Source organism: Podarcis bocagei (assembly GCF_964188305.1).
Source record: "Podarcis bocagei genome assembly, chromosome: 3".
Classification (NCBI taxonomy): domain Eukaryota; kingdom Metazoa; phylum Chordata; class Lepidosauria; order Squamata; family Lacertidae; genus Podarcis; species Podarcis bocagei.
Window position 1 is genome coordinate 48899458 of NC_138127.1, and position 21887 is coordinate 48921344.

A 21887-nucleotide genomic window follows, 5' to 3' on the forward strand; every position below is an offset into this window, starting at 1 on the left:
AAATGAGCATGAGAAGTGCAAATGCAAAAAGCAAAACAAAAAAACCCCCAAGTCATTTCTAATTTTGTGTTCCCACCCCAAAAGGTAAGCACCAAGCTTAATGGGAAAGGAGAAATATTACAAGGATTTACAAATCAGGGAATATTTGGAAAATATAACCTTGAGAAAGAACTTATCTGTAAGCAGGAGATGGTGATGTTGCAAAAGTCAGTTTTCATTTATCTTAGCTGTGGAAAAAAGAGATAATCACTGAAGATCATTCATGAATCCCCATAGGCGCCGACTCCATGGGGCCTGAGGGGGCTCGAGCCCCCTCAAAAATTTTTTTTGGGGGGCTCAGCCCCCCCAATAATCTCGGGCGCCCTTCCAGCAGAGCGCCGCCGCCGTCCCCCGCCTCCTCCCCACCTGCTCCTTCGCCAGCCAGCCAGCCAGCCGCGCGCCCTAATCGGAAAGCCCCAGCCGTCCCCCGCGAGATTAGGGAATCCCCGGGGGCGGGGGCTCCTGCCTCGCTGCTTCGCAGCACCACCGCCACTGCCAAGGCACTGCCGGAAATCCCGCGAGAACAGGGGAATCCCGACTGGCCACACCTCCCAGCCAGCCAATCGGCTGGCTGGGGGGCGTGGCTTGCCCTATTTAGGGCCGGAGCCACTTTATTTGCATATTCATGAGCTTATTTATTATTCATGAGCTTTCCCGGGCCCCCCCAATATTTTTTATAAGTCCGCGTCCCTGTGAATCCCAATATACTTAATTCACCCTACAGACATTTTCTCAGTGTTCCACCTATTTTCTAGTTCTGTCATGCTACTCTTGGTAATCCATTGAGATTCCTGCTTAGACAGTTTGCTATTTCCTACTCTTTCATTCATTTTTCATCACTTTGCTGCTCAGATGTAGAATTCCTATACTGTGATCATGCTACACTCTCATGGTTAAATGTATAGTAGAAGACTTGCAGACAATTTCAATAATAGAGCCATTGGTTTGGGGCAAAACAAGCTGTCAGTCGGTGCAAAAAAATGCTTACAACAAAGCCCAGAATAGCCTCCAGTCCTGCACCACATTAAAGAACTTCAGTTCTCTGGTATACCACCTCTGCACACTGCACAGGGCAATGTCTCTCTTTAGAAACCTTTTGCCAAGATTTGGGCGACATTCCCACCATACCTTTATAGCAATCTGATTCCGCCGTCATGCCCCCCCCCCCCCCGAATTCTGGGAGCTGTAGTATTTCAAGGATGCTGAGAGTTGTTAGAAGACCCCTGCAGCCCTAATGGAGTTACAATTCCCAGAGTTCCCTGTGAAGAGGGAATGACTGTTAAGCCGCTCTGGGAATTGTAGCTGTGTGAGGGGAAGGGGGATCTCCTAACAACTCTAGGCATTCTTAACAAAGGACAGTTCCTAGAATTCTTTGGGAGAAGCTATGACTGTTTAAAGTGGTCTCATAGTGAATGTGGTCATGTTGACCCAGATTCCAAGATGCACCATGGCATTTGGAACTAAGTCATTGTGGGGTGTGTGAATGAAACATCAAGCATGAAAATATGTGTTTTGTGCAAGTAGGAATTGCTAGCTTCTTGCATTTAGGGGGATGTAAAGGTTTTTCTGTGGTTGAATTGTCTTTAAAATCGTTGACATTCTTTCTCTTTAAAAATATAAGAAGCCTATGCTCTTTTGCTAAAAATCATTTTTCTTGATAGATTATAATTTATACAATATGAATGTCATTCCTGAAAGTTATTCTAAGTGGATATAGACTTTGATAGCACCCACCACTATTAAGCTTATTTTTGTCTAACTGAAACCTTGACTAGTCTTGCACCAGCAGAAGTCGATCCAGTATATCATCTTTCTATTTTGCCTCTCCTATTGCATCTCATCAACACAGCAACCACTGTCTCCACTAAACTAGACCTGAAACTTAATCCACATATATAAATAAGTAAACAACAAAAAAAACAGTAAATCAAGGACTGTAATAAAAATGAACTGTTTGAAAGAAAACCATGTTAGGGGATTTATTATTATTATTTGCTGTAAGCCACCCTAGTTGTCAATGGACTGGAAGGAAGGAAAGGTGTTGGGTTTTTTAAAATGAATGAATAAATAAATTTGTCTGGCAAAGTTCTTAAGTTTCATGGTACAATGGCTTCTTCATGAAGACGTGCTATTTGCAGTTACCTACCACACTTGTTACCCTTCCTGTAGAATAGGGCTGTGACAGCAGTGGCCCTTCAGATGTTGTTGGACTGTAATCCCACAAGCCCCAGCCAGCATGGCCATTGCTCAAGGATGATGGGAGTTGTAGTCTGGCAACATCTGGAAAGCCACAATGCCCTACCTCCTGTTTAAAATTCCACAGCAATATTTATTATTGTAATATATCCTTTTATAAACACACACACAAACACATACATACACACACAGAGAGAGGGATCTCCTTTTAAGATTTGTTTTGTTACTATAGAAACATTCATAATTATTTCATAATACCGTTTGTGAAAGGAATAATAAGAGTAGATTGGGGATGGGCAACTTCTCTTTTCTCAGGGGCAAGCTATTTTCCCAACAGAAGTTAGTTTATTTTGGTTTGTTATGTGTAAAAATGCTGCTATGGCTGGGTCAAGACATTTGTGTCTCGAGGCCCCAAGACCCACCCAAAATAAATACACATGGACACTAATATTAGTTTAAGTTTTGGGGCAAATTTTGGCCACAATTTTATTGAAATACAATCACGTGAGCGGTATTGGCTTAGGCATTGACTCCCCACTATAACTGACTCCACCTCTCAGGGTGATCATCCAATGGGGTAAACCAAACGAGGGAGCTAGGTCGATGTGGACCAACCTAAGCTCACCCTAGGGTTCCTGTGGTCCTGGCATAGCCCTAGCCCCTCAAGCGGACTTCGGACGAGATCCAGGACCCCCAGATTCCTTTAATGGAATACCCAGTTCCTGGAGGAGCAGGTGATGGCCGCACCTCCCCTCCCCACAATCCAACTGAGCCAATGCCTAACCACCCCCATACAAGTTGTGACGATTTGCTAAGGGGTAGGCGAAAACCAAATTGCTAAAGCCAATCTGCCAAATGGAAAAATTCCTACCCAGCCCCTGTTCCAAAACAGGTGACCCAAGCCAAAGCAAGGCCTAAACTAGGGAGGGTGGGTGAGTGGGTGTTCAACAGTGCGAAGCAAGTGCCCCTCCTTGCATCACACTGCTGTTTTTATAGCCCCTGGGATCACGCCACCCACTGGCTATTGGCTAAAATCGCCTGGCGTGATCCTAGGGGAATGGCCAGGACTTCTTGCTCCTCCCCCCCCATTTTAACCCTGCAGGTGAGCTCTTGGGTCCCGCGCGTAACCAGGACCCTCTGTTATGAGGATCACATTTGGCTGCCTCAGGTAGAGGAGAAAATTGTGTACCATACATACATAGACTTTATTTGCGTAGCCGACAGGCCATAGCATCAAAGGTGTACCTCCCCCCAAATAAAAGTGCACAGTATGCAAAGTTGGCTGAGTTATTTTGGTACGTGAGGCTGAAAATCCCAAAATGTGTCTTCCTGGGAGTAAAACTACAGTAGGAATCAATAACAATTTGCTGCCCTTTCATGACACTCAAAATGACCCTCCACCCTGAGGTCACTACCTTCCTCTGTCTAATAATGGGGCTGGCCCTACCTATCCCATATAGGTGGTGTAGCTCAATAATTTTGCATGATTGAATTATGAGGGCTTCGCAGTTATGGAACATGTACACACAGACAGCACCAGGGCACTATGTTTAATACAATCCCCCCAAAAGAAAAATGGAACAAGTGCAGAATCTCTTGAAAGACAGACAGAAGACAGACCACACACACACAAACACACACACACACACACACACACACTTCACCACACCTTGAATAAAATTTGGTAAGGCTTCGAGGTACAACATAGACTTGCTCTGGGTGATAGCTGGCAGCGCCTGCAGTAGACAATATCAGTTTTGGCATACATATTGAACAATTAAGTGATATGAAACAAAATTAACTGGGAGAGGGGTGAAGCAAGGAAAGAAATAGTGAATTAAAGTATTAAAGATAAGTTACTATTCATATGAAGGCTAAAGGGTACAAAAGTGTTGTTGATAATGAGAAATATTTTAGGCACGCTGACAAAATTTTACAAGTATAAGTACTGTGAATATGAATGTCAGCACCTCTCCCTCTGTGAAATTCCTCCATGCTTGTTATCATAACAGAAATGTTCCATGTTTCATTCTGACAAAAGGGAAATTGGTAGTTAATCTTTTGCAGAATCTATTTAATGCTTTAAATGCATCGCAGTAAAACTTATTTTAACTGCCCTGCCCCAAGTCACACAATTCCAGATTTACATCTTAATTACCACTGTGAGATGTTCCGATGGAATTAGTTCATGCTAAAAGGAAAAGGAAAGGAAAAGGAACCAAGCAAACATCAGGCAGAAACAATGATGGTAGGAAATTAATCACAAGACATTCAGTAGCATATTCTGTGTGTGGTCATAAACAAATTCCTATTGGGACAATGTTGATTGCATCTGGGGGTAATTACTGGGCCATTATAGAGTAGATTTGCATGTCAGTTTTGGCATTAAGAAAACCAATAAAGAACACTGTGGCACACTGAAGATTTAAATAATAATAATAATAATAATAATAATAATAATAATAATAATAATAATAATAATAGGATGAGCTTTTATGGGCTAGAGTTCACTTTATCAGCCATGTTAAATGTTAGGGATCTGCACTGGATCTCTGCATCCCAAATGACAAGGCAAATCAGGGTGGTTCAGGTCATGCTCTCAACTTCCTTAGTCAATCACACAGTTAACAAGTCATCTGAAAGTGGATCAGGGATTTTCTACATTAAACAGAAACATAATTTTTCTTTTCCCACTCTAAAATGGTAGGATCATGATATGTGGGAGATCCACTTCACCCATTTTTCTGGAATTTGGCACGATTTATTCCCACACCAGGCCTGCAGATTGCATCCAGTTCAGGAGGAAAATAAAGAAGTTAGAGACTTTCTTTTTTTAAGGTTCCCTGCATTAAAACTCCTAGATTGGTCCTCCTGTCTACTTATGTGAAAATGGCAAGAAAACACACCATTTTTAGATTCACCATTATAGTAAATGTGGATGGAACAGAGTTTCAGGTTTCAGCTGATCAGGTTTGGACTTGAATAAGAATCAGAACAGGAATAAGACAATGTGGATTTGAAACAAACTGGGCTGCTTCCAAATGCTAGAGAAATAAATCCAAGGAAAATCTTGTGGTCACTGCATACCCTTTGTAAGTGTTACAATAATGCTATCATGGGTTCGTATATATTTGCATAGCGGTGTTCATGTGGATGCTCTGACATTTTTATAGGATTTGCTAGATTGCAGCTCACTACCTCCTGAACAATAAATAACATGGAAATGTCACTTGCCAGCATTAAGCTTGCTCCGAAATTCCACCCAAAGCAAAACTAATACAAATTATTAAATGTCTACTGAGGAAGCATGCAAGTTTCTATCGCACTTCTGTTGGATTCTGTTTTGTAGACTGTGCATTCCCATAATCCACTGTATTCTGGTTACCAATACCTCCCTTTTAGGGACCAGGTGATTGACAAAGTCATGGAAAAACCACTGAAGACATTCTTGGATGAGACTGAACTGCCAGGATCCATCTCAATTTAGATTCAGGGCTGGGTTCATGTCTGAATCAGCTCTGGTCACCCTGATGACTTTTGCAGAAAGGACTAGGAAACCCTTCTCCTTCTCAGTCTCCCAGTGGCTGAGATACACTGACTATGGCATCATTACTCTGTGGGATGGGCAGGACTTTTTTTCAGGGGGAACTCACCAGAACTCAGTTCCAGCACCTCTGAGGTGGGTGTCATTGCCATTCTAAGAGAAAGTGGGAGGCGTTCATGGAGAGTTCTAATACCATTTTTCTAGAAAAATAGCACTGGGGAGGGGCATTGGTAGCACTGTGTTACATTGATTTAGTTCCTGCTTACAAGGTCATCTCCAGAGAGTAGCATTGGAAGAATATTCTTCATGCCCCTGGGGCAAAGTGAAACAGGGTGCCATTTTATCCCTAATGCTTTCAACATGTGTCATGAGGAGTTTGGGACCAGAGTGTCATCCGTGTGCCTGATGGAATGATTTGCTTAGTGTTACATTGAATACGACTCCATAGGTTTGCAGGAATTATCATCAGCTATGTTCTGAATTGTCTCAAAAGGCTTAGGAAAGTGGCCACTAGAAAACAGCCTCTGTTAGACAGGGCAAAGAAATGCATAGACATTTCATGTGACAAAGGAAACTGAATAAGGAGACACAGCTTAGATGAAGAATTACATGACTAAGGCTATACAGTAGCTAATGGGGATAACACCGGAATAATAATTGAGGAGATGCCAAAGCAGAAATGCCACAGTGCCATGGTAATTTATTAACATATGAGAGAGAATTTGTCTGCACTATTAAGTTCCAGGAGCAGTAAATTCCAAGGGCAGTGAATTCTTAATTAATTTTCCATTGTGGCATCCCTCTTTCTGGGGGCTCTGCTACCACTTGCTGAAGCAGTTTTCTGACTTCTGTGGTGTTTAAATGGGGAGGCAGGGAGTGCTGTGGGCATCATTGGCTACTGACATAAACTGTCCAGCCTGCCTCCATGGTCTTCACATAGCAAACTCCCTCACCAGCCCCCACTGCTGCCCTCCTGAAAAGATTCGCTTGGCTCCTTTCTTACATAACTTTTGTTGCCAGTTATAAATATTTTTGTTTTCAAAGGCATTGCTCGTGTCCTCTCTACTCAACTGTTTGCCTTTGGGATTGGGATTGCTGCTCTATTGGTTTTTAATGGCCTCTGCATGCTGTTAACTTTGGTTTGTTTTTCAATGTGATTTCAAATTGTTTTAGATGTTACAGTGTACTTTCCCTTTCTGGGGAGTTTGAAAAATGACGAAAATCAATAAATGTGTAAATAGCCATGTTCTTAATTGCTCGTCTGGGCTGCCTGCTTCTGTGTAGAAAAAAACACTTGAGCAATCCTAGGCTAAATTTACACAACACGCTTTCCTCACCACATTTATCCTGTTACTTGCTGGAAGTTTTGGCTGCAGTTTGTGAAAACAGTATCCATTCATCGTATCAACTCTGAGACGATCTGCTGGTAGTTACAGTTTGTGACACTGTTAATACAGTTTTTATAAATATTTTGTGTGGATACATTCTAAACAGAATGACAGCAGACTGGATAAATGTTTATTTCTGAAACAAGTGATCAATAACTACTACAGTCATACCTTGGAAGTCAAACGGAATCCATTCTGGAAGTCCATTTGACTTCCAAAACGTTCGGAAACCAATGTGTGGCTTCTGATTGGCTCCAGGAAGCCATGGAAGCAGTGCCAGATGTTCAGCTTCCGAAAATAATTCGAAAACCAGAACCCTCAGTTTTCTATGCAGTTTCCTATCATCCAGGAGCCAAAATGTACGAGTTCCAGGGTGTTCAGCAAACAAGGTACAACTGTACTTTTATCAGTGCTTTTGTGGAGTAAAAAAATACTATGTCAATACTCAGATCTGGATAAAAGTGTCATGGGTGACTGCCATGGGCAACCAAAAAAGAGGCATCAGTACTCTATACTGGTGATGAGTAGCATCACAAGAAATGCACTGCTTGTAGCGTCCATCCATCCATCCATCCATCCATCCAATAGATGTGCCAGATACCTGGATAAACAGAAAGATAGCATGTTTATCAGTTGCCCTTTTCAGCCAGTCATACTCATTCAAGGAGTTTGAAAAATGGAGGCCTAGAAAAGACACAATTGTAAAGCATTCAAGTTTATTGAATAGGATGGCATCAGGTTTGTCAAACAAACAAACAAACAAATAAATAAATAAATAAATAAATAAATGAAAGAAAGAATGGATACCTGTTTAAATAATTTGGCCTATACTGCCTAGGCCTGTTTCCCCTTTGAAGTAGAGAACCACTGCATATTTTCCTCACTTCAGCATCAATAGTGGGGCACTTTTGATTGTTTAAGCAAAGCTACAACTGAGTTCTCAGTTAGTGGCTATTGATTTATCTCAATAACACAGCAGAACTGAAGGAGTAAGAGAAACAGAGGTAAAGCTAAGGAATTATGGTTTATTTGGCAGATGACTCATTGTTAAAGCTGTGTAAGTGCAGATTTTCCATACAAGAATGAGGAAATTACATGTTCACTTGAAATAGCGGAAACAGCCTAACTCTTAGAATTTCCCATGTGAATTCTTGGATTACAATTTCAAAACCCACTCTCTGACAGTTACTTAGCACGAGCAGTTTTTCTGTGGATATTCTTTCCATAATATTTCCCCCCAAAGTGCTCATGAAATGCATAAAACGCCCACAAAAGACCAGGAAGACAACCCCCAGGACAAAGAGAACATAATATAATAGTCCCAAGTTATGGGGACACTTCCCTTTGTCCTGGAGATCTATCTACCTACCTAAATATCTTACACCAAATCTTGTTAATGGAAAAGGCTGCAGTGTTTCGTAGCTGCCTCCTTGTTAGAACAAATAAAGTGGGTCATATTTTTTGTTGTTTAAAGCATTTCCCCTCTTTGATAGAAAAAGTCTTTGCATAGCAGAAGGCTGATGAAAATAGATGATTGCCATATTTGCCTTCTTTCACAAATAAAACAACCACCCATGATTTTGTCTCTACAATCTTCTAGTTACTGGAACGTTCTTTTTCCCTCAGTCATGCCAGACTGGGGGAGTTCATGTTCAACCTCACATCCCAGTTCTGAAATCTGCCATCCATCATTACTAATCCACCTTTCCTCCTCAGTCCATCCCTGTATTTCCAGCTGTCTATCTGATGGACGTTTCTCTATAGCGTCTCCACACCATTTCAATTGGTGCAGTAGATTGAGCCTATTCCAAACATCACCTCCCACAAATGGAAGGGCTCTGATGGAAGGCTTCTGTTGCAACAGAGGAACTCCACTGGCAGAATGGGGATGGATGCCATTTTCTTGATTCTCATACCTTCATGCAGCTCCCTATACCTGCTCCAGAGTGTTGGTGCACTGGGGAAGGCAGGGGGGGAGGGAAAAACTACCCTCCTCCTTTCCACTTGCAGGAGTGTCATGAATGCAATTCAGCTCAGGGAAAGGTACTGCTTGTGGAAGCATTCTCTATATCCAACCCAAGAAGTCTATGACTGAACTGCATATCTTTCTTCCCTAAGCCTCATCTTCTTGACTGTCTTCCATATCTATTGTCAGTGTCTACCCAGAGCAGCCATGAATTCTCGACTTTGATCTGTGATACCTCCCTCACACATTCAGTCTGTGAACATAGGATGACTATTTCCTACAGATATTAATGGAATGGTGTGAGATCCTGCCTTGTATTGATTCCTTGTGCTTCATTTTTAACTTTACAGAATCATCAGATTCACCTGTTTCCAATTCAAACACCTGATTCAGTAACTCAGACAATGAGGGTGAGTAGAGAGACCTAAGGCAGGAGCTACTTTTCTCTTGCCCTAAGCCATCTCTGAATTATTGCCACAAAGGTGAGACATGTCCCCATATTGGATGGATATCTTAGAATTATCACTCACGATGACAGGTCCTCTGGCTGTATATTCTTCCTGACATTATGATAGCTCAGGCAATTATTGAAAAACCTTTGCTCCATATTATGTTTAACTCGTCCCAATAGTGTAAGACACCACTTTCAGGTTCAGCTGTTTCCCCCTAAATGTTTATCTGATTTAAGAGTCATCCTGCTTTCTTGATTGCATAGCACAAGTGGGTTGCTGTCTGTTTTCTGTATCTGTTGTCTACCCACTTTTAGTCCTGCAAATATGGTCCATAAACCAGTTCCTATTTTCTCTTAATATACAGCCACACTCTTTTCAACTAAAGTGACAACAATTTAAAACATCTCCCAATTACACTGTAGCATTGTGTGTGCTTCATTCCCACTCCAACAAATATACAATACAGTAACAAGGACATAGATACAATAGTATGTGTACATAATTGAGAAAGTCAATTTCTCCTTCAAGTATTTTAAAATGTAAAAAGCAACTATCTTTGTGTTAATGAAATTACTGCTGTGGCCATAATGAATTAATACAGCGAGGAGCACAAACAATCAATAATAAAACATATGCTCTCCAAAACTACTTCAAAGAAAATGATGTAGACAATACAACAACCGTCCTCTTTTGGGACACAATGAAAGCGGTCACCAGAGGAGCTTGCATAAAAGAGAAAGTATCCCTTAAAAAACAAGCCTCCTCAAAAATTAGCAAAATAGAACAAGATACCACCGTCTTCTCCTTATAGAACAAAAAAGGAGGGAACTAGACTCACTAGAAATCAACTAAAACAATGATCAACATTCTATACGCAAACCCTACGCCAAAGGATAAATGGGCATAAATCTGATATCAGGAATCACAAGACAGAGAAACCAGTAGGAGAACACGTCAATCTCCCAGGACATTCTATACAAGATCTCAAAGTAGCTGTCTTATTACAAAAGAATTTCAGAAACAGACTGGCAAGAGAAGTTGCTGAATTGCAATTTATTACGAAGCTTGAAACCATGGAGAGACCTAGTCTGAATAGAGACATTGGATTCTTATCTCATTATACACGACAAAGCTGTTTTTAGCCATCTCACCCCTTGCTTTTTCCTGTAAGACCAATTGCAGTTGTTAACAGTCGTCAAGAGGTTTACCACACCTAGCAGCCAATCACCCATTCCCACCACCCTTCTGAGTAATACCCCTCCCCACCCTCTCACTATATATAAGGGTCTGGTGACTTCTGTTTCAGTGTATCTGAAGAAGTCTGCATGCACACGATAGCTCATACCAATAACTAACTTAGTTGGTCTCTAAGGTGCTACTGGAAGGATTTTTTTTTATTTTGTTTCGACTACAGCAGACTAACACGGCTACCTACCTGTAACTATACTCAAGACAGTGCTTCTACGAGTATGGCGGGTAAAACTTGAGACTATTAGTAAACACATGTAGGAAAAAATCACTCAAAACAAGAATACACTGCATCACCAAAAAAGACGTCAATATAACATTCTCCTCCAAAGAAATAACTGCAGAATTTGCAGAATTTTACTCCAACCTATATACCTCCCACAACCTGCTGGAGGAGGAAATCAGAAAATTCCTGGCAAGACTGACCATGCCAACCTTAACTGATGAGGAACAGGAATTCATAGACAGACCTATCACCCCAGAGAAAATAGAAATATAAAAACATGGTAAACTTAGATCCATGAATTTCAGTTAGTCTACTCAGTGTAAAAGTTAGTTTAATACAACACATGCATTAAAAGTTAGCTTAATACAAAACCTTCAGCTCTAACGTTCAGTATATTTTGTAGAGACAAGGGCAGAATAACTAAGTTCCTCTAGGTCAACAGATGATCTTATATGAAATAAGGGTGTGGGGTGTTTTGTAGCTGCTGCTGTGGGTCTACAAACACATTGGATGTGGATTGTATTCACAGCTGAACTAACTGAAAAGTTGCCAGATATGATCACAAGGAGTTTGTGTTTCATTGCCTTCAAACTATTATCTAAGGCTATAGGTATGAGAGCTAATGTGGACCACTGTGCACTGCAGTGGCCTCTTTGGTTTGAATGTGAATGACCCACATTGTGACCCGTGCACTCTGCTGCTTAGCATTTGGGTAGGCTGAAAATGACTAACCAGCTCAGAGGTGAATATAGCAACTGAAAGGAAAATCATTCAAAGAAAGTGAGAGAGAACATATTTTCTGCTTGTTCTTTAAGCCATTTTTATATGTGGCAATGGCCTGTAATTACTGAAATGCTGTTCCTTCATATTATGGTATGCCATATTGTTGTTGTTTAGTCATTTAGTCGTGTCCGACTCTTCGTGACCCCAGGTATGCATATAGTGTGGCACTAATTTCAGATTCAGATGTACTACTAACAATAATCATTGTAGCAATAGCTGGGAAGGGCTATAGGTCAGTGCTAAGCATCTTCCTTGGATGCAGAAGGTTCTAGGTTAAATCCCTGGAAACTCCAGGTAGGGGAAGAAATCCCCCCTGTCCAAAACCCTGGAGAACCACCATCAGTCAGTGTAGACAATATTGGGTGGGCTACACCAGTGGCGTACAACAGCTTCCTATATTCAACCATCTTCAAATATTTGAAGGGCTGTCATATAGAAGATGGAGAAATTTTGTTCTCTGGTGTTCCTGTGCATAAGATCCAAAAGACAGTAGAAGAAAAAGGATTTAGATGAAACAGTAGGAATGGTGGTCAATGGTGGAACAGATTCTCTTTCATTGGAAGTTTCACAGCAGAGACTGAATGGTCCCCTATTATGGATTTTCTGCATTGGCAAGGGGTTGGATAAGATGGCTTTTGAGGACCCTTCCTCCTCTACAACTCAGGGCAGGAATTTGAGGCAGAATCCAGGGTCGCCCTCAGTGGGTTGAGCAGGAGGGCTCACGAACACAGCAGGGCCAGCTTACCACATTTTGCAGCAAAGTTGCTACAATCTAAAGGGCCAATCTAAAGTTGGTGTCTGTACTGGATATGAATTATATATACATTGGTACCTCAGTTTTTGAACAGCTTAGTTCACGAACAGTTTGGAACCCAAATGCTTGAAAACCGGAAGTAGGGGTTCCGGTTTTCAAACTTTTTTTGGAAGCCAAATGTACTCCATTTTGAGTCCTGAGCTTCCATTTTTACTGTTGCGCTGCTAATTTGCGCCCCCCCCCCTTTGTAATTCAAGTCTTCCATTTCTGATTGTGATATTTGGAACTTATATTTGGTGCTTTTGTTTTTGCTATTTATTTTGCATTTTTTGTTTTTGAGGCTTTTTCGGTTAATTTGTTTTTGTGACCGTGTGGAACCCAGTTCAGCTACTGATTGATTGATTGATTGATTGTGTGACTGTGGAAATGGATAAAAGCCCCCCATCCAAACAATGACTATCATCAGTGCAGGTAAGAAAAAATAATAATTTTAATTTTTATAATCTACAATACTGTTTTATTTATTTTATAGTGCAGTATATTGATTATTGCTTTCATTCTATGGATCAATAGTCTAATTAGATAGTAAAATTCATGTTAAATTGCTGTTTTAGGGGTTGTTTTTAAAAGTCTGGAATGGATTAATCCGTTTTGCATTACTTTCTAGGGGAAAGTGTGCCTTGGTTTTGGAACACTTTGGTTTTGGAACAGACTTCCAGAACAGATTAAGTTTGAGAAAGAAGGTACCACTGTAATGAATGATTTTATATAGGTGTGGTTGTAGTATTAAACTTTATAACTGTTTTTATATATGCAGATGTTTTTTTAAACTGGATTTATATATGCAATTGTTCTGTGTATGTTTTAATACTATAGTAAATCACTCTGAGATGTCTCGTGCAATGTAATTAATAAAATTATTATTAGTGTTATTGGTATTATTTTTCACTTATATAGTACTGCTAATTTACTTGGCTTTTTACAAGCATGTGGATTCCTTTCCAAGTGGCTCACAACCAAAGATGATGTGGAGTTCCAGAAAGCTCAGACAGGACCCCTTTCTCATGTGATGTTATGCGTGCGCTGTGGAAGCTGCTTTTCCATGTTGAGATTCCATGCTGCTGTGGTAACGAACTGTATACAGGAACAACATGGGCAGGGCTACTTAGATGGATCTTGCAGTCATCACCTGAGCTATGCAATTGGCACTGGCCCACGTGGTTTCAGTATACAGATGGTTGCCACAGCAGCATGGAATCCTGTCACAATGAGATACTGTGAGAAACAGCCCTGAGACGAAAACCTGCCCATGTATACAACCGTTCTTCCATCAAAGAACAATGAGTTGTTGTGCTTCAGATTTAGCCAAATGGATGAGTGGAAGAGTCAGGGGAAAGCATACTTAAGTGAACAAATGAAGGCTAAAAAATCTGAGGCAAAAGAGATGACATTAAGAATTAGATATGCGTTTTGCTTCAAGTTGCTGACTCAGCTGCAGAGCTTTCCACAAGAGCTCTAGTAGGAATAAAGGGGGGAGTGGAAGTTTAATTTGGCAGGCATTTTAATAAGGCAAGGCTGTAGAAGTTTCATATTCTTTAGAAATACATGCCATTACTTTGTTTCAGATTTTGAGGTTGCTTTCAGATATAAAACGCAGGAACAGTAACCGGAGGCTCTTTTACAAAGTATGTGCATGAATGCAGGGCCCCTCCAGATGACAGTTTAATTGTGTGTTCCTGATGATTTGTGCTCATGATGGTATCAGGGCAGTTATACATGATCTCACCTTCAATACCATTGAATGCACCTGCAAAAGTTTCAGGGGAGACATACTGCTTTGTTTACAATTCCTACAGATTCTGTAGCTCCTGGCTTAAATTCTGTAACTTTTCATGCCACAAATGCTTTGGGTTGTTTGGGAGATTTCGGCCCACTTTTGTTGTGTTAGAGTGAAAGAATGGCCCTCCAGTTGTAATAATGCAGTAACACTGGGGAAGCAGAACAGAACAATTAATGAAGTAGAATGGTGTGTAGGCAATCCAGTTATTGCACTATTGTTGTATAAATGACATGATGCACAAAACACCCACAAAAAGCACCAGTTTGGGGCCCTCCAAAGGAGGCAGGTCCATTACAGCGAATGGGGCACTACTTTATCAAGTAACCAGTCTGTGCTCAACCAGCTCCCATCTGCCTGCCTTCTATTCATAACCAGACCAGAGGGCGACACTGACTGCAAGATTCTTCCTCCACGTTCTCCGTGTTGCCCTTGTAGAACTCAGCATGGAGGATGAGGAGAAGGGTGGGAGCAAACCAAGTATTGGTTGGCTACAGTTATCGTTGGCTTTGACTCCACCACTGCACTAACAGTCCAAATGGGCAGCAGTCACCACTGGAGGACCCACGCAGGCACATATTTAGAAAAAGGGGGAAACAGAATAGGTCTATACCACTATTCTAAGTGTATAGAATAGGTGGTAATGCTTGGAATAGGTTAGCTTAGAATATATTCTTGGGAAATCTATCAGCTCCTAGTCATCAATTCATTTTTTTTTATGTGATTGATCTAATGCTGCTGCTACTACTACTACTACTAATGATAATAATTCTTTGAGTGCAATGCACTTCACTAAATTGGTTACTAGTGATACCCATTTAAGTGAGGTAAGAATTGGAATTAGCTGCCCATCTAGTTACTATAGGACATTCAGGGGTGAAGTAGATGTGACTTGAATTGAGTGACTGCAAATCATGTCTCTAGTTTTTTTTAAATAAATATTTAAATAGCAGCCCCCATCCCAAATTAGGATTAGGATCGCAACATGCAGGAGTAAATTAGTCCCTCCCCCAGCAGTTCCAATAAAATTCGCATACAGAGAGAGTTGCTATTTCCGGGGGGGGGGGGGGAGCTTCCATTGGTCCCCAGTGTGGTCCTAAAACAATCTGGGAAGTCAGTGGCTCTCTCTTTCCTTTTTTAAAGAGAATGATTGAGTTGCAAAACGCTAGGCCTTCTCTAGGTTGATCATTTACTGAAGCCTTTGCTATACTCAGAGCTATGCCAAGTACTGCAGTTTTGTACTAGACTGATTGTACTAGCGACTCTGTCACTCAAGTGTCTTGTTCTGATCCAAGCAAAAACTCCGGTTGTGTGCAGGGAAGGGCGTCTTACTCAAGGCAAAAGTTCATGTTTGGGCCCAACAAGGCAAAGCAGGGCAAGGTTTATAGTGGCACCCAGGACCAGTGGAGGCAGAGACCAAAAGGAATCCATGTTCACAACTACTAAACTGGTAAATGTGTGCAAAAATGCACCGACAACTCCCAACTCCAAAAAAGAAAAGAAATCCACACCAACTTCGGACACCATGTGATGTCTGATTCTCAAAGGTTTTGTGAATCAAGCTCAACAATGTGCAGGCCTCCAAAAATGACAATCAGGTTCATTCATTAGTCAAAACACAAGCATGTGTAAACAGACACCTAGAGAAGGAACAATAGACCAAAGCACTTGGTTGAGTAAATATTTTTTTACCTATTCTGATGAAGCAATTCATAAATCTTAAAAGGACATTACACTAGGAAAGAAAAAAGTGTACAGATCAGAATCAAACAAGTCAATACAGCAAGAAGATACCATTTATACCCTGTCTTTCTATGTATTCAAAGCACACAGGAAACTTACAGTATTAAGCTTAAAAGTAGCATTTGTAATGTCAACCTCCTTGGTTGTTCATTGAGGTGCTACCCAATACTCATAAAATCCTGCCTGATATACCACCAAGATTGATCACAACTCCCTAATGAGTGTGCACTCGTGGCGATCTGAGATTTGCTGTCGCAAAATGTGCGAATCAGCCCTGACTATAGTACCAATTAGAGGAGGAAATGTTTGGACAATATATGAAGCAATTAAAACTGTTGAAACAGTCAAATCCAGTGCTAAATTTTCTTACATCATTATCCCATTTCACTCTTACAGAGCTTGAATCTATGGAATGATTCCACACATTTCTAGAAATGGAAATAAACAAACAGCACTGAGCGTTTGAACTAGATACCAGCTCTTCTACATAAGAATAAATAGAGCATATTCATCATCATTGAATGTGTTAAACCTCTAAGTATCACAACTCTGTAAATAAAAGACACTGAAGTATTATGAAGATTAACTGTACAATGTGGGTTGAGAAACAAATGTAGTACCAAAATTAATAATAGTATCTCAGGAGCTTTGCAAGTGAAACCGTTTAGCCATGAGGGCAGGAAAAATATTTAAAGTGATTTTGCAGTGCTGGCAGTGACAAATATATATTTCCCCGTTTCTGGGTGCATATCTTAAAATAAATCCTAATCCTAGCTAGCTAGCTCTACAGACACTTCTGTCACTTCTTTTATAGAGGAAGAGCCAGCACACCTGGCATACATGTTAATGCATAGGAGGTGGTGAGCAGTGGGAAGGATAGAAAATTGGATTTATTCTGGGCAGGGGAAGGAGTAGAGAATAAAGAACTACCCAATTCTTCGTTAAGTGAGCAGTTGCTTTCTTATATTGGGTGCTGGGAAGTTTATCTTACACCTACAAAGATGAAAATGTTAAAAAAAGAAAACCAGCAGAAAAAAGGAAACTAGCAGAACCAATTCTCATTACTCATGTATGGGGAACAGCAATAAGTAGCCAAGTGAAATCAAGAATAGGGCTCCTGCGCTTTTCGTTGTTGTCTAGTTTGGTCACATCCCGCATTGATGCTGGGGGCTAAAAGGGCAACTGTCAGTCCCCCCTTTTCTAATACAACTAGTACAAATCCTGCCCTACATTGTATCTCTGTTCATACTAATGAGAGATGTTTTAACATCATTGGACTAAATCCTCAAAACTGAGGGAACTTTTTGGGGGGGGGTATATGGTGCAGAAAATAACAACGTGCACATTTTTAAAAATAGATTTGTTTGGTAAAGTTTTGTTCTCCTGGGGGGTTGGTGGCCTCGTGTTTCCCTGAGCATTCAGTCAATCTTTGCCAATCCCTACATTTCCTGCGGCTGATGAAATCAAGCAAGCATAAAATGGGACTTCAGGTTAGAGGTAATTCCACTTTACTGCATGTGTTCTGGATGGTAATAAGGTTTCAAATGTGCTAAGACTGGAATAACTCATGTTGTATACCCAACTGACAGTGGCTTGCTGAAAAGCAAGTAGTACAAGGGAAATACCCGAGAATCTGATGCCCCAAATGGACCATTTTGAAACACAGATATGGGTAACAAAAGAAGCTGCCAATAAAGTCTTTACGTAGAAAAAAGCCTCAGAGTGATTGTGTGAGCTGTTGGTTCTGATAGCTGCTACAGTCACCAATGGAGACCACTGCCTTAGCACTGCCAGCTGATTTATGAGTAGCCAGGAATGAAGGAATAGTGGGAGGTGAAAGGAAATGTAGGAAATTTACCAGTGACAGAGGAAGTTCTATGACCATGGGATTGGGAATGAGTGACAGCAGGGTGGAATGACTCGGCAGCAGGGACAGGGAGGAAATCAGGATAAGGGCACCTTCTGCAGTGGAAATTATTTTTCTTTCAGCCATTTCCCTCTATCCTCAAATACATTTCCTCCCAACATAATCTGTAAAATTAAGTACACTTATGCTAAGAACATAAAAATAGCCTGCTGGATCAGGCCAATGGCTAATCTAGTCCAGCATCCTGTATTCACAGTGGCCAACCACATGCCTGTGGGAAGCCTGTAAACTGGACTATATCATCCACATGCTGCTTTAGCTATCACAGACATTTTCGAGAACAGCTGACCCATAACAACCATACAACTTTCTATCCTTTGGAGATTTTCCAATGCTGGATTGTTCAGATATTTTTGGAACGTTGTAAAATCTTTCTGTTGGGTTAGCTTTTGAAGGCCAGAATAAAGCAAAGCGAAGCCAATGAGGGATTTAACAACCATTTTATTTTTTAGCTGCTTAATTGGATTTAGAATAAAATTCAAAGGAATATTTTACATGTGCTTTTAGATTTGTTTCCCTTTTTTGTTTTGAAAGGAAATAATGCATTCATCTAAACAGCTGGATAACTTCTATTTATTTTGTGAGCAAATCTGTTTCAAAAAATGTAAAAAGGTTACAAGTGGTACAAACTGGAAAGGAGACCTGCAATAGTTGAAATTGCAGATCTGGTGCAAATCTCTCACTGAGCATTTTTCTTTATTTTTAGAACATTTAAAAAGTGTGTACTTTTGCCTTATGTTAAGTGTAGGAGTTTCTTTGAAACTCATCCACATGGGAACAACGAGCATGCAGTGAACCAGCGGGATAAAGTTCACTTCAGATATTTGCCAATTTTTCACAAAGGGTGAAATGAAAGTCATCTGTTTTAAAGATTCCCCTCTAAAAGTATTTAACCCTCCATTGATAGAACAATTGATGAACGATACCAAACTGGCATCAGGGTCAAAAGTACCACAAGAAAGTCATACCAAAATAGATAAGTGATAGAAGTTATTAAGCATTTGCAAGGGGCGGGGGAAATCATGGGCATATTATGGGGAGTAAAAACGCCAGAGAGGAACCCAACTTTCGTGAGTCTGTCTTTGTGTATGACTATCTACCAGCCTGCGTCAATGTGCAAATGTGTGTATCTATCTGCCTGCCTCAATATCTCCCATTCTGCTCTGTATTTGTGTGTTCCATGCATATGTGTGTGCAACTACTATATGTGTTTGTGTGTGCATGTGCCTTGGCCATATCCACTGTCGCCATGAACATGCAACCCACGGTTAGTCTCTTCAGAAGTATCTTCTTATTGTATTCACTTGGATCATTCATGGGGCAAAACTTTAGCCCTGTACAATTGGGAAACGGATATACATGTTAATAGTTGCTGGAAGGTGTCCCTTTAAGCCTAATGTAGGAATTGTTAGTTTTACTTCCTCTATTCTTGATGATGAATCCAATTTGATGCTAGTCTTCATCGACCTCACATTGGAAACCATTCCCTGATTATCAAATTGTCTATGATAAGCAAACCATATACTCCTTTAATATCTATCCTTAAATGGCAAATTTCTTGATATGGTGTTATCACAGAGGGAAAGCACAATGACATTTCATGCAACTGAGCTTCCACATGAGGAGATAAAATGCAATGTGAAATTTGCCACTTTCCTTTGTGAAAGCCTTTATAAAGATAGCTTTTAATAGACACAGGAGTGGATTTGACTATAGTATTGTACAACAAATCTGAAGGAGAAGCAGATTATTTTTATTATGTGCAATCCAATCCTGTTCACGTTACTCAGGAGTGAGACCCATTCTATTCAATTGGACATCCTCGTGGATAGTTATGTATAAAACTGTTGCTGGAAATTCAGCAGCAGGAATTTACAATTAGTTGATTTTTGTGCCCAAAGAGTTGTGAACAATCTGTAGAACCAGATCAGGATAGAGCGATTTGTTTCAGGCAGCGCAATAGGTAGGGACTTACAGATGAAGGCAGGAACTGGTATGTGAATGCTTGTTGATGTTGTTGCATTTATATCCTGCTTTTCCAACGCAAATCAGCTTACTACACTGGGAGGAGAAAGGAGAGGTGCCAGGTGAGAGCTGGGAGGGGCTACTACCTTCTGTGGGTGGTAAAGGCTAAGAATTACCTTTGAGAGAGGACTTCATATGCTACTTACTTTATTTGTATTTTTTGTAGCTGTTATCTTATTGTATTATGAAAAACTTTAATAAAAATATTATTTAATGGCAAATCAGCTTACTACATAACCAGACTAATATACAGTGGTACCTCAGATTACATACGCTTCAAGTTACATACGCTTCAGGTTACAGACTCCACTAACACAGAAATAGTGCTTCAGGTTAAGAACTTTGCTTCAGGATGAGAACAGAAATCGTGCTCCGGTGGTGCGGCGGCAGCAGGAGGCCCCATTAGCTAAAGTGGTGCTTCAGGTTAAGAACAGTTTCAGGTTAAGTACAGACCTCCGGAATGAATTAAGTACTTAACCTGAGGTACCACTGTAATGTAAACAAAGAATCTGTAAAAAACACTTTAAAATATAAACCATATTTTAAATAAAACATTAAATAAGATAAAAACAAACAAATCTTTATCCAGAACAGCAACGATAACAAAGTGCAATACCAATTTTTCAATCTTTGGACTGACATCAGTAATTTAAAGCATGCTGAAATAAAAAAAGGCCTAATTGAAAGTGAGTCAAGAGATCAACTGAACATCCCATGGGGAGGAGTCCCGTAGTGACATGGCAAGAGCTTGGGAGGAATTAAACATCATACTCTTCCAATCAGTCCATCAGTGCAAGTGTTTCTGCTTGCAGACAAAGCAATCATCCTTCTCCTGACTCTTCAGGATGGATCTGGAGAAGGAGGAAGGGACACAATGGGGGAGAGGGGAGAAGCCTTGTTACACTAGCAGGAGTCCTTCCATTGGCTTCTGCTAGTGTTCTGAGTTTGCTGAATCTGGGACCCTGTCTCTTGTTCCTGCCAGTCTAGTTGCCCTGGATGGTGGACCTGTGGATCCTTAGGAGGTTTGTACTAGGGCTGTGCTGTAAAACTGAGGTATAGTTCTAATTTCTCAAGAAAAACAAAACACATACAATAAAACCCCTATATCCCTCAGGTGAAGTGTCTTTAGAGCAGTTCATGGATATTATTTCCACCATCCAAGTTCATTCACCAAGTGACATCCTGCCTCATTGAGCTCAGTGCACAATAGACCACAGCCTCCTCCTGGCACCTGCTTGAGGATGTATAAAATGTTTGGCAAGCACAGCTGACTGCAAGTGGTCTTATAGCTTGAATTATCTACTGTCAAATGACACTTCAAGTGAGAATGGAGCTGCAAATGGGAGTCAATTAAAGTTTCACATTTCTCCACTGAAATACAATGGATTAGAGAGCATCTCATACTCTGATTGCAGGATGAAATGAAATCACCTTTCTCTTATGGTAATAGCGCTCATTGTCACCAGTCAAAGAAACATCCTCATCTTCTTTGTAATCAAGTCAGTCGCAATGCAATGGCACCATGCAGAATGACTGATGGCCCTGGATTTATAACAGATTGATAACCTCATCTCAGAGCAACCAGGTTGGGGCTGAAATGACAGCCTCGTGGGCTTGCCATGTGACTTCTTTCACAGCAACAATGAGTAGGCTATCATTTCACAATATTAATCAAATCTGATATTAACTTTCTCAAGAGATTCCTAAGCTATGTGTCAGAATCTGCTTAACCCTTTATTCAATCTTGCAGGGGCAGCAT